At 62.0% G+C, this 13,442-nt stretch overlaps 1 long non-coding RNA gene across 1 annotated transcript; it reads left to right on the top strand.

Moving 5' to 3' along the window:
* Positions 1 to 6,286: 6,286 nt before the first annotated feature.
* LOC121108513 lies at positions 6,287 to 7,685 on the top strand. Its single transcript, XR_005843058.1, has 3 exons — positions 6,287 to 6,472; positions 6,654 to 6,900; positions 7,085 to 7,685. It is a non-coding gene; the product is annotated as an uncharacterized LOC121108513 (long non-coding RNA).
* The last annotated feature ends 5,757 nt before the right edge of the window (positions 7,686 to 13,442 follow it).

Here is a 13,442-nt window from a genome sequence, read left to right as displayed (position 1 = left end):
TCATCAGCATCCACTTGGCTGTGGGAGGGCCCAGCGTGGAAGGACGTAACGGAGCACCGGGGAACAGCCAGCTCGCAGCTACAGTCCCATTAAATCCTCTTTCTATCCATCCTGCGGTGCTTGCTCTGTGTCAGTGGCAGTGGGAGTGGGACGTGCGTGCGTGCGTGCGGGTTGGAGGGGGACGGCAGGACGGGGCCGTTCCCGGGTAGCGGCCCGAGCTTCCCCCACGCACCAGTGCGGGCAGCAGGTTGCCGAGGTTGCCGGGGGAGGGAGGGTGCTCGGGGACGGGTCGGCCGGCAGCCCAGGGGCGGCCACGGCTCCGAGGCGGCCGATGGGAGGAGGGCCTCGGCGGCCGTCAGGGCAGCGCTGGCTGCCTGCGGCACGCGGGGCGGGGCGGCCGTACGGCCGCTGAAGGGGAAGCTGAGCTTTGGCCGCTGAGCAGCGGTACTCTGCGGGCGAGGGAGCCGTCCCGCTCCCCGGCAGAAGAGGCGAGCGCCCGCTCCCCGCCTGGCCCGGCGAGGCGGAGCGGCGGCCGAGCCGCCCCCTCAGCAACTCCCGCCGCAGCCGTGCCGGACTGGCTCCGGCCGCCCTCCTCCCCGACGGCGGAACGGGCTCCGGCGGGGGGGACGTGAGCGCCCGCCGCGCGGCCGTGGCGGCCGAGGCGAGAAGGCCGCCCCCCCCCGCCCCGCAGCGCGTCCCGCTGCCCGCCCGGCCGCCCGGGGCAGAGGCCTGCGCTGCAGCTCCTCGACGCCTCCTGCCCGCAGCCGGCAGGCGGCAGGCGGCAGGCGGCAGTGTGAGACTGCAGGTGAGAGGGTACGGCCGTTCCTCGCTGTCCCTTTGTCCTTCAGCTTCCCCTTTTCCTCCAGAGCAGTTACAGTACGTGTAGAGAACGTGGAGTATCCTTGTGAAGTAGCAAGCCTCTTCCATTGCTGTATCTACAGTCGTGGCAGCAGCCTCTGCAGTCGCTGCCGTGCTTGCCAGAGGCCCTGAGGTGGCTGCGGCCCCTGCGACAAGGCCTGCTGCTGCCCCAGCCCTTGTGACAGTGGCTTCTTCTGCCTCAGTGCCTGCAGCGGCCTCCCAGCTCAGCCAGAGGAGCCACTGTGCCGCTGTCAGTCGCTCCCACAGAAAGATGGAAGCCCAGGCTGTGCAAGTCAGCTGGCCTAGTAAGGAGAGAACCTCCTCCTCAGAGGCCAAAGGAGGGAGAGCGGTAGAATCGGTAAGGTTGGAAAAGGCCTCTGAGATCACCGAGTCCAGCGTCCAGCTACATCTGATCCTGCCCACTAACCCACGTCCCTCAGTAGCACATCTCCACGGTTCTCGGACGCCTCCGGGCACGGTGACTCCCCCAGCTCCCTGGGCAGCCTGTGCCCGTGCCTGACCGCTCTTTCTGAGAAGCCAAAAAGAGACTGCGGATAAAGCAGGGCCATCACCTGAAAGGGGGAGGAGGAGGAGGCCGAACTTGTAAAGGAGGCAGTAACTAACCTCTAGCTATGGGTGCCCTGTGGGACGTGCGAAAATATTTCAGGTGTCGTTGCCTGGCTGCTGTGATGCTGCGGTGATGGGTCCAGAAGCCTGGGCTCAGTGGGCAGCAAAGTCGGGCAGCTTGTTCTAGGGAAGGGGGCACTGAGAAAGCAATGGAAGAAGAGACGTGAGGCTTCACCCTGTGAAGGCAACTCTTGCGAGCCGTGAAGAACAGATAGCCCTCCAAGGAAGATGTGGTACGTTCCCCAGAGAAGGGGACCACCGCGCAGTCACCATCCCTGCACGTGTTGAAAAACCGTTTGGGTGTGGTGCTCAGGGACATGATTTAGCGCAGGCTTGTTAGCGTTAGGGTAGCGTGCTTAGGTTGCGGTTGCACTTGATGATCTCGGAGGTCTTTTCCAAGCTGGGAATGGGCCCATGCGAGGAGCCCAGCCATGGACCGGGACCTGGCACGCTGCAGGTTGGCTACGTTGGACAAGGGCTTCCCAGGTTCCCCATCGTGCTGTGGCTCAGGCCCCCTCCCTGTTTTGCAGGTGCCGACAGACAGACGCGTGGGCCGTGGTGCTCCTGCCTCAGCGGCAGCCGCTGCAGCAAAGCTGTGCACGAGCTGCAGCAGCTGCTGTTACCGGGGCTGCCTGAGCACGTGGCCACTCTTGGCCCTGAGTTTTGGGAGGTGGCGTGGAGTGACCTGGCAGAGGTAGTGGAGCAGGGCGTCCTGTCCTGCTGCTGCTCCCCCAGTGGCAGGAGAGGCGAGGAACAGCATCACCAGAGTCAGGTGGTCTCCTGCGGCTCAGTCCCAGACGCCATGCTTGCCCTGATGCATCCTGGCACACTAAAGGTCGGCCAGATGGGACAGGGGGTTCCCAGGTGCCCTCAGTGCATTGTGCGTGAGAACATCCTCCTCCCAGACAGACGGCTGCCTCAGAGGCCGGATAATCTCGTGCCCCCTCCTAAGTGGGCAGTGTCTCCACCAGGCCTTGCCAGGTCCACCAGACAGTCTCCCGAAGGAGCGACAGCAGCGCCCGAGAGATGCATGGGGGAACCAAGCCCGTCCCCTGAACAAGAACACTGCTTGTGTGTCCCGAGGGAACTCGGGCAACACAGAAGCGAGATTGGCTGTGGCAAGGAAAGGCAAAGGGCTGGTGAGCTGCATGCTGGGACCTGCTCCTTCACACAGCTGGGGACAGTTGTACACGAGAGCATCATGCAGACAGGTGCAACTGTAGGTTGGTGGGAGCAGAAGACAGACTTGTGGGCCACGGTGCTCCTGCTCCAGCTGCAACCGCTGCAGCAAAGCTGACCAGGAGCAGCAGCAGCTGTGCTAACGGTGATGCCTGAGCACGAGGCCACTCCTGGCCCTAAGTTTCAGGAGGTGGCTTGCAGGGACCTGTCAGAGGTAGCGGAGCGGGGCTGCCTGTCCTTCAGCAGCTGCCCGAATGCCCTGAGTGAGGAGCAGCAGGGAGCAGCAGCACGGGAGTCAGGTGAGTCTCCAGTGGCTCAGCCCAAGCCCCAAGCTTGCCCTGATGCATGCAAGGCCTGGGTGGACCCATGGGAGGAGCCCAACCCTGGGCCAGGACGTGGCACACTGCAGGTTGGCCAGATGGGTCAAGGGCATAACTGATGCCCCATCCTGCTATGGCTCATGCCCCCTCCCTGTTTTGCAGGTTCAGACAGACAGACACGTGGGCCACGGTGTTCCTGCGCCAGCTGCAACTGCTGTAGCAAAGCTGAACATCGACTCTCCCAGAGCACGTGGCCACTCTGGGCCCTGAGTTCTGGGATGTGGCCTGGCGGGACCTGGCAGAGGTAGCGGAGCAGGGCAGCCTATCCTGTTGCAGCTCCCCAGGGCTCAGAGCTCTACTAGAAGGAACAACAACTCCCCTAATGTGAACCAAGAAGCCTCAACAGAGCAGTTCCACGTCTGTGCCCATGGACACATGCATACTGGCATGCCCCACACGCAGTGCAAAACCCAGGCCCGCTGCCTGCACTCCTTTTCTGCGGCATAGTCTGGGCTATTTTTGCAGCACTGGGGGGATGCTACTGTGGGGAAACCAGGCTGCTTCCATCGGCAGGATCTGATGGCAACAAAGCCTGCCCAGGCAAAGAATGAAGGTGGCAAGGGAGCCAGCAGAGCAGTAGAAGATGCCACTGAGGACCACTTGTCCAGCCGGTCAGCAGGAGAAGACTGCACTGCGTGCGAGAGCATCCTCCTCCCAGACGGACGGCTGCCTCAGAGGCCAGATAATCTCGTGCCACTTCCAGAGTGGGCGGTGTATCCACCAGGGCTGCGCCCCATCTAGAAGGAGTTTCCAGGACAAATACCATCCAAGAGATGCATAGGGAAACCAAGTAGTCTGTTTGATGAGGAACAACGCTTGAAGGTCCAGAGGGAACACAGGCCACTCAGTGTTGCAAACCGGGCTTCCTTGCTGGGAAAAAGAGAAGAGAAGCAGGGTGCAGTCGACTCCTCTACCCGGCCACCAGCAGAGGTCTGCACTGTGCGCGAGAACCTCCTGCTCCCAGACAGACCTGGCATACTGCAGTTCAGCCTAATAGTCCAAGGGCTTCCCAGATGCCTTATCCTGCTCTGGCTCAGGCCCTCTTTCTTCTTTGCAGGTCCCAAGAGATAGACGTGAGATCCATGGTGCTCCTGCCTGAACTGCAACCGCAGCAGCAGAGCTGTGCACGATCTGCAGCAGCTGGTGCTATCGGTGCTGCCGGAGCACGTGGCTACTCCAGGTCCTGAATTCTGGGGATGGCGTTGAGGGACCTGGAGGAGCTGGTGGAGCAGGGCAGCCTCTGCCAATGACCAGAGCGAGGAGAAGCGTGGAGCATCAGCTTACGAGTCAAGTGAGTCTCCTGTGGTTCAGCCCCAAACCCCATGCTTGCCCTGATCGATATGAGGGAAGGAATGGGCCCATGGGAGGGGCCCAACCCTGGACCAGGACCTGGCATACTGCAGGTCAGCCTAATAAGCCATGGGCTTCCCAGATGCACCTTCCTGCTCTGGCTCAGGCCCTCTTTCTTTTTCGCAGGTCCCGAGAGATAGACGTGATGGCCATGGTGCTGCTGCCCCAGCTGCAACCGCAGCATCAGAGCTGTGCACGAGCTGCAGCAGCTGGTGCTGTCGGGGCTGCCTGAGCACGTGGCCGCTCGTGGGCACTCAGCACAGTGTGTCTCCCGAACGAGCAACAGCAGCGCACGAGAGATGCATGGGGAAACCAAGCCCACCCTCTGAGCAAGAACACTGCTTGTGTGTCCCGAGGGAACTCGGGCAACACAGAAGTGAGATTGGCTGTGGCAAGGAAAGGCGAAGAGCTGATGAGCTGCATGCTGGGATCTGCTCCTACACACAGCTGGGGACAGTTGTAGACGAGAGCATCATGCAGACAGGTGCAACTGTAGGTTGGTGGGAGCAGAAGACAGACTTGAGGGCCACGGTGCTCCTGCTCCAGCTGCAAACGCTGCAGCAAAGCAGTGCAGGAGCTGCAGCAGCTGGTGCTGTTGGGGCTGCCTGAGCACGTGACGATTCTGGGCCCTGAGTTTCAGGAGGTGGCTTGCAGGGACCTGGCAGAGGTAGCGGAGCGGGGCTGCCTGTCCTTCTGCAGCTGCCCGAATGCCGTGAGCGAGGAGCAGCAGGGTGCAGCAGCCCTGGAGTCAGGTGAGTCTCCAGTGGCTCAGCCCCAGACCCAGTGCTTGCCCTGATGCACGCTAGGGAGGGATGGGCCCATGCCAGGCGCCCAACCCTGGGCCAGGACCTGGCACACTAAAGGTCGGCCAGATGGGACGTGGGTGTCACTGGTGCACTATCGTGTTGTGGCTCACGCCCCCTCCCTGTTCTGCAGGTGCTGAGAGACCGACGTCTGGGCCATCTTGCTCCTGCTCCAGCTGCAACAGGTGCAGGCAAGCTGAGCAGGATCTGCAGCAGCTGGTGCTATCGGTGCTGCTGGAGCACGTGGTTACTCCAGGTCCTGAGTTCTGTCTGGGAGGGGGCCTGGAAGGACCTGGCGAAGCTGGTGGAGCAAGGAAGCCTGTCCTGCTGCAGCTCTGCCAATTGACCAGAGCGAGAAGCAGCGAGGAGCATCGGTTTGCGAGTCAAGTGAGTCTCCTGTGGCTCAGCCGCAGACCCAGTGCTTGCCCTGATGCATCCTGGGGAGGGGTGGGCCCATGGGAGGAGCCCCACCCTGGACCGGGACCTGGCATGCCACAGGTCGGCCAGCTGGGACAAAAGCTTCCCAGGTTCCCCATCATTGGCTCATGACCCCTCCCTTTTTTTACAGTACCCACAGACAGACGTGTGGGACAAGGTGCTGCTGCCTCAGCTGCAACCGCCTCTTCAAAGCTGTACCAGAGCTGCAGCAGCTGCTGCTGTCGGGGCTGCCTGAGCACGTGGCCAATCTGGGCCCTGAGTTCCGGGAGGCAGCCTGGAGGGACCTGGCAGAGGTAGTGGGGCAGGGCATGCTGTCCTGCTGCTGCTCCCCCAGCGCCAGGAGAGGCGAGGAGCAGCATCACCAGAGTCAGGTGAGTCTCCTGTTGTCTGTCCAGAGACAAGCATGGGGTCTGGAACTGTTCTCAGTTTGCCTGAACTTGCCCTGATGCATGCGAGGCATGGATGGGCCCATGGGAGAAGCCTAACCCTGGAGCCCTGGATCAGGGCCTGGCATACTGCAGGTCATCCTAATGGGCCACGGGCTTCAGAGATGCCCCATGGTGCTGTGGCTCAGGCCCCCTTTCTTTTTTGCAGGTCCCGAGAGACAGAGGTGAGGGCCATGTTGCTCCTGCCTGAACTGCAAACCGCTGCAGCAAAGCGGTGCAGGATCTGCAGCAGCTGGTGCTATCGGTGCTGCCGGAGCACGTGGCCACTCCAGGTGCTGAATTCTGGGCTTGAGGGACCTGGAGGAGCTGGTGCAGCAGGGCAGCCTGTCCTGCTGCAGCTCTGCCAATGACCAGAGCGAGGAGCAGCGTGGAGCATCAGCTTGCGAGTCAAGTGAGTCTCCTGTGGTTCAGCCCCAAGCCCCATGCTTGCCCTGATGCATGCAAGGCCTGGGTGGACCCATGGGAGGAGCCCAACCCTGGACCAGGACCTGGCACACTACAGGTCGGCCAGATGGGCAAAGGCTGTCTCCAGTGTCCATCCTGCTGTGGCTCATGCCCCTCCTGTTTTGCAGGTGCTGAGGGACAGACACGTGGGCCACGGTGCTCCTGCTCCAGCTGCAACCGCAGCAGCAAAGCGGTGCAGGAGCTGCAGCAGCTGGTGCTGTCGGGGCTGCCTGAGCACGTGGCCGCTCTAAGCCCTGAATTCTGGGTGGTGGCCTGGACGGACCTGTTGGAGAGAGTGGAGTGGGGCATCCTGTGCTGCTGCATCTGCCCCGTACCAGAGAAAGGAGCGACGTGGAGCAGCAGTCCTGGAGTCAGGTGAGCCTCCTGTGGCTCAGCCACAAAGCCCATGCTTGCCCTGATGCATGCTAGGGAAGGATGGGCCCATGTCAGGAGCCCAACCCTGGACCAGGACGTGGCACGCTGCAGGTCGGTCAGAGGGGCCAAGGGCGTCCCTGGTGCCCCATCGTGCTGTGGCTCATTCTTCCTCCCTGTTTTGCAGGTGCTGACAGACAGATGTCTGGGCCATGGTGCTGCTGCCCCAGCTGCAACTGCTGTAGCAAAGCTGTGCAGCAGCTGTAGCTGGTGCTATTGAGGCTGCCTGAGCACCTGGCCACTCTGGGCCCTGAGTTCTGGATGCGGCCTGGCGGGACATGGCAGAGCTGGTGAAGCAGGGCAACCTACCTGGTGCAGCTCCCCCAGGGTAGAGAGCTCTACCAGAAGGAGCAACAAGTCCCTTAATGTGCACCAAGGAGCCTTGACAGTGCAGGTCCCTGTCCGTGCCTATGGACACATGCATAGTGGCATGCCCCACACGCACTGCAAAACCCAGGCCTGCTGCCTGCAGTCCTTTCTGCAGCGTGGTCAGGGCTCCTCTTTGCAGCACCATGGGGAAACCAGGCTGCTTCCATCGGCAGGATCTGATGGCAAAAAGCCTGCCCAGGCAAAGAATGAAGGTGGCAAGGCAGCCAGCAGAGCAGTAGAAGATGCCACTGAGGACTGCTTGTCCAGCCGGCCACCAGCAGAGGACTGCATTGTCCTGTCTGCCAGAGCATCCTCCTCCCAGACGGACGGCTGCCTCAGAGGCCGGATAATCTCGTGCCACTTCCAGAGTGGGGCGGTGTATCCACCAGGACTGCGCAGCAGTTACACAGCGGCTTGCAGTTACACAGCAAGACCAGCTCCAGTCCGCAGAGACGTTGGTGTTGGGACTTGTGACAGAGAAGAGAACTCGCAGTGTTCCTTTGGTGCCCAAAGAAGTGCAGGAAAAGGAAGCAGGCCAGATAATCTCGTGCCCCCTCCTAAGTGGGCAGTGTCTCCACCAGGCCTAACCAGGTCCACCAGAGTGTCTCCCGAATGAGCGACAGCAGCGCCCGAGAGATGCATGGGGAAACCAAGCCCTCCCTCTGCGCAAGGACAGAGGGTCCCGAGGGAACTCGGGCAACACAAAACTGAGATGGGCTGTGGCAAGGAAAGGCAAAGGGCTGGTGAGCTGCATGCTGGGACCTGCTCCTACACACAGCTGCAGACAGTTGTACGTGAGAGCATCATGCAAACAGATGCAACTATACGTTGGTGGGAGCAGAAGGAACAGCAGCCTGTTGGATTGTCCAAGCGTCCACAAGAAGTACCCCACATGCAAAAGACAGTAAGACCAGCAGCAGCAGCACCTTCACGCCTGGCTACAGAAGATGACTGCAGAACTGCAGCCGGCCTGCGTCTGAGCAGCCCCCTCGCTGAGAGGAGAATTGCAGACCAGGCAGGCAGGCAGGCTGACAGTGAATAGCCAGCACGTGTGGCAGCCGGTGGCACCCACAGCCCCCAGGACAAATCGTCAGGGCTCCAAGCCAGGCAGGGGAGCCGCAGAGCAGCCCCCGCAGACCTGCACCTGCACCTGCATGCGTCCACCTGCGCATGAGGGACTTCATCAACCAAAGCAGGGACAACGTTGCTGGGACAACAAGGCCCAGGAGCCTTCTGCATTGCCTGTGTCCTGCCGAATGCATTGTGAGTGCTGTAAGACAGCGGGATCCAAGAGGGATGCACAGAAGCCAGAGCAGCACAGCATAAGAAATACGAACCGGCACGTGCAGTCGCCCCCCAGGCATGCTGAGGAAGAGATGTGGGGCTCCAAAGCAGACAGAGGTGCCCAAAGGCAGCCTCACGGGATCTGCTCCTGCTTGCTGCCACCAGCGCGTGGGACAACGGTGCGTAGCATTGCCTATGGCTCCATTGAGTGGCTATGTTGGCGGTAGGAGGTGGCCCCGCAGGTTCCCGCATGGCTCTTGGCCACCCCGGCACGTCCCAAGTCCCAGCCTGAATACAGGGCAGCAGCACAGGCAGCACAAACAGCTTCAGTGCTGCCCGTGGAGGACAACGGCTGCCACGCCAACGTCACCGCTGTGGGAAGTGCAGAGAGCCAACCCGGCCCGATGCCACCTCCTTCCGCGAGCGCACATCGAGGAAGCAGAGGGGCCGTGGGTGCCCACGGCTTTTGTCATCAGCATCCACTTGGCTGTGGGAGGGCCCAGCGTGGAAGGACGTAACGGAGCACCGGGGAACAGCCAGCTCGCAGCTACAGTCCCATTAAATCCTCTTTCTATCCATCCTGCGGTGCTTGCTCTGTGTCAGTGGCAGTGGGAGTGGGACGTGCGTGCGTGCGTGCGGGTTGGAGGGGGACGGCAGGACGGGGCCGTTCCCGGGTAGCGGCCCGAGCTTCCCCCACGCACCAGTGCGGGCAGCAGGTTGCCGAGGTTGCCGGGGGAGGGAGGGTGCTCGGGGACGGGTCGGCCGGCAGCCCAGGGGCGGCCACGGCTCCGAGGCGGCCGATGGGAGGAGGGCCTCGGCGGCCGTCAGGGCAGCGCTGGCTGCCTGCGGCACGCGGGGCGGGCGGCCGTACGGCCGCTGAAGGGGAAGCTGAGCTTTGGCCGCTGAGCAGCGGTACTCTGCGGGCGAGGGAGCCGTCCCGCTCCCCGGCAGAAGAGGCGAGCGCCCGCTCCCCGCCTGGCCCGGCGAGGCGGAGCGGCGGCCGAGCCGCCCCCTCAGCAACTCCCGCCGCAGCCGTGCCGGACTGGCTCCGGCCGCCCTCCTCCCCGACGGCGGAACGGGCTCCGGCGGGGGGGACGTGAGCGCCCGCCGCGCGGCCGTGGCGGCCGAGGCGAGAAGGCCGCCCCCCCCCGCCCCGCAGCGCGTCCCGCTGCCCGCCCGGCCGCCCGGGGCAGAGGCCTGCGCTGCAGCTCCTCGACGCCTCCTGCCCGCAGCCGGCAGGCGGCAGGCGGCAGGCGGCAGTGTGAGACTGCAGGTGAGAGGGTACGGCCGTTCCTCGCTGTCCCTTTGTCCTTCAGCTTCCCCTTTTCCTCCAGAGCAGTTACAGTACGTGTAGAGAACGTGGAGTATCCTTGTGAAGTAGCAAGCCTCTTCCATTGCTGTATCTACAGTCGTGGCAGCAGCCTCTGCAGTCGCTGCCGTGCTTGCCAGAGGCCCTGAGGTGGCTGCGGCCCCTGCGACAAGGCCTGCTGCTGCCCCAGCCCTTGTGACAGTGGCTTCTTCTGCCTCAGTGCCTGCAGCGGCCTCCCAGCTCAGCCAGAGGAGCCACTGTGCCGCTGTCAGTCGCTCCCACAGAAAGATGGAAGCCCAGGCTGTGCAAGTCAGCTGGCCTAGTAAGGAGAGAACCTCCTCCTCAGAGGCCAAAGGAGGGAGAGCGGTAGAATCGGTAAGGTTGGAAAAGGCCTCTGAGATCACCGAGTCCAGCGTCCAGCTACATCTGATCCTGCCCACTAACCCACGTCCCTCAGTAGCACATCTCCACGGTTCTCGGACGCCTCCGGGCACGGTGACTCCCCCAGCTCCCTGGGCAGCCTGTGCCCGTGCCTGACCGCTCTTTCTGAGAAGCCAAAAAGAGACTGCGGATAAAGCAGGGCCATCACCTGAAAGGGAGGAGGAGGAGGAGGCCGAACTTGTAAAGGAGGCAGTAACTAACCTCTAGCTATGGGTGCCCTGTGGGACGTGCGAAAATATTTCAGGTGTCGTTGCCTGGCTGCTGTGATGCTGCGGTGATGGGTCCAGAAGCCTGGGCTCAGTGGGCAGCAAAGTCGGGCAGCTTGTTCTAGGGAAGGGGGCACTGAGAAAGCAATGGAAGAAGAGACGTGAGGCTTCACCCTGTGAAGGCAACTCTTGCGAGCCGTGAAGAACAGATAGCCCTCCAAGGAAGATGTGGTACGTTCCCCAGAGAAGGGGACCACCGCGCAGTCACCATCCCTGCACGTGTTGAAAAACCGTTTGGGTGTGGTGCTCAGGGACATGATTTAGCGCAGGCTTGTTAGCGTTAGGGTAGCGTGCTTAGGTTGCGGTTGCACTTGATGATCTCGGAGGTCTTTTCCAAGCTGGGAATGGGCCCATGCGAGGAGCCCAGCCATGGACCGGGACCTGGCACGCTGCAGGTTGGCTACGTTGGACAAGGGCTTCCCAGGTTCCCCATCGTGCTGTGGCTCAGGCCCCCTCCCTGTTTTGCAGGTGCCGACAGACAGACGCGTGGGCCGTGGTGCTCCTGCCTCAGCGGCAGCCGCTGCAGCAAAGCTGTGCACGAGCTGCAGCAGCTGCTGTTACCGGGGCTGCCTGAGCACGTGGCCACTCTTGGCCCTGAGTTTTGGGAGGTGGCGTGGAGTGACCTGGCAGAGGTAGTGGAGCAGGGCGTCCTGTCCTGCTGCTGCTCCCCCAGTGGCAGGAGAGGCGAGGAACAGCATCACCAGAGTCAGGTGTCTCCTGCGGCTCAGTCCCAGACGCCATGCTTGCCCTGATGCATCCTGGCACACTAAAGGTCGGCCAGATGGGACAGGGGGTTCCCAGGTGCCCTCAGTGCATTGTGCGTGAGAACATCCTCCTCCCAGACAGACGGCTGCCTCAGAGGCCGGATAATCTCGTGCCCCCTCCTAAGTGGGCAGTGTCTCCACCAGGCCTTGCCAGGTCCACCAGACAGTCTCCCGAAGGAGCGACAGCAGCGCCCGAGAGATGCATGGGGGAACCAAGCCCGTCCCCTGAACAAGAACACTGCTTGTGTGTCCCGAGGGAACTCGGGCAACACAGAAGCGAGATTGGCTGTGGCAAGGAAAGGCAAAGGGCTGGTGAGCTGCATGCTGGGACCTGCTCCTTCACACAGCTGGGGACAGTTGTACACGAGAGCATCATGCAGACAGGTGCAACTGTAGGTTGGTGGGAGCAGAAGACAGACTTGTGGGCCACGGTGCTCCTGCTCCAGCTGCAACCGCTGCAGCAAAGCTGACCAGGAGCAGCAGCAGCTGGTGCTAACGGTGATGCCTGAGCACGAGGCCACTCCTGGCCCTAAGTTTCAGGAGGTGGCTTGCAGGGACCTGTCAGAGGTAGCGGAGCGGGGCTGCCTGTCCTTCAGCAGCTGCCCGAATGCCCTGAGTGAGGAGCAGCAGGGAGCAGCAGCACGGGAGTCAGGTGAGTCTCCAGTGGCTCAGCCCAAGCCCCAAGCTTGCCCTGATGCATGCAAGGCCTGGGTGGACCCATGGGAGGAGCCCAACCCTGGGCCAGGACGTGGCACACTGCAGGTTGGCCAGATGGGTCAAGGGCATAACTGATGCCCCATCCTGCTATGGCTCATGCCCCCTCCCTGTTTTGCAGGTTCAGACAGACAGACACGTGGGCCACGGTGTTCCTGCGCCAGCTGCAACTGCTGTAGCAAAGCTGAACATCGACTCTCCCAGAGCACGTGGCCACTCTGGGCCCTGAGTTCTGGGATGTGGCCTGGCGGGACCTGGCAGAGGTAGCGGAGCAGGGCAGCCTATCCTGTTGCAGCTCCCCCAGGGCTCAGAGCTCTACTAGAAGGAACAACAACTCCCCTAATGTGAACCAAGAAGCCTCAACAGAGCAGTTCCACGTCTGTGCCCATGGACACATGCATACTGGCATGCCCCACACGCAGTGCAAAACCCAGGCCCGCTGCCTGCACTCCTTTCTGCGGCATAGTCTGGGCTATTTTTGCAGCACTGGGGGGATGCTACTGTGGGGAAACCAGGCTGCTTCCATCGGCAGGATCTGATGGCAACAAAGCCTGCCCAGGCAAAGAATGAAGGTGGCAAGGGAGCCAGCAGAGCAGTAGAAGATGCCACTGAGGACCACTTGTCCAGCCGGTCAGCAGGAGAAGACTGCACTGCGTGCGAGAGCATCCTCCTCCCAGACGGACGGCTGCCTCAGAGGCCAGATAATCTCGTGCCACTTCCAGAGTGGGCGGTGTATCCACCAGGGCTGCGCCCCATCTAGAAGGAGTTTCCAGGACAAATACCATCCAAGAGATGCATAGGGAAACCAAGTAGTCTGTTTGATGAGGAACAACGCTTGAAGGTCCAGAGGGAACACAGGCCACTCAGTGTTGCAAACCGGGCTTCCTTGCTGGGAAAAAGAGAAGAGAAGCAGGGTGCAGTCGACTCCTCTACCCGGCCACCAGCAGAGGTCTGCACTGTGCGCGAGAACCTCCTGCTCCCAGACAGACCTGGCATACTGCAGTTCAGCCTAATAGTCCAAGGGCTTCCCAGATGCCTTATCCTGCTCTGGCTCAGGCCCTCTTTCTTCTTTGCAGGTCCCAAGAGATAGACGTGAGATCCATGGTGCTCCTGCCTGAACTGCAACCGCAGCAGCAGAGCTGTGCACGATCTGCAGCAGCTGGTGCTATCGGTGCTGCCGGAGCACGTGGCTACTCCAGGTCCTGAATTCTGGGGGATGGCGTTGAGGGACCTGGAGGAGCTGGTGGAGCAGGGCAGCCTCTGCCAATGACCAGAGCGAGGAGAAGCGTGGAGCATCAGCTTACGAGTCAAGTGAGTCTCCTGTGGTTCAGCCCCAAA

Source organism: Gallus gallus, chromosome Z (genome assembly GCF_016699485.2).
Source record: "Gallus gallus isolate bGalGal1 chromosome Z, bGalGal1.mat.broiler.GRCg7b, whole genome shotgun sequence".
Classification (NCBI taxonomy): Eukaryota; Metazoa; Chordata; class Aves; order Galliformes; family Phasianidae; genus Gallus; species Gallus gallus.
Note: the sequence above shows the minus strand (reverse complement) of the source record. Positions and strands in the feature narration are given on the sequence as shown.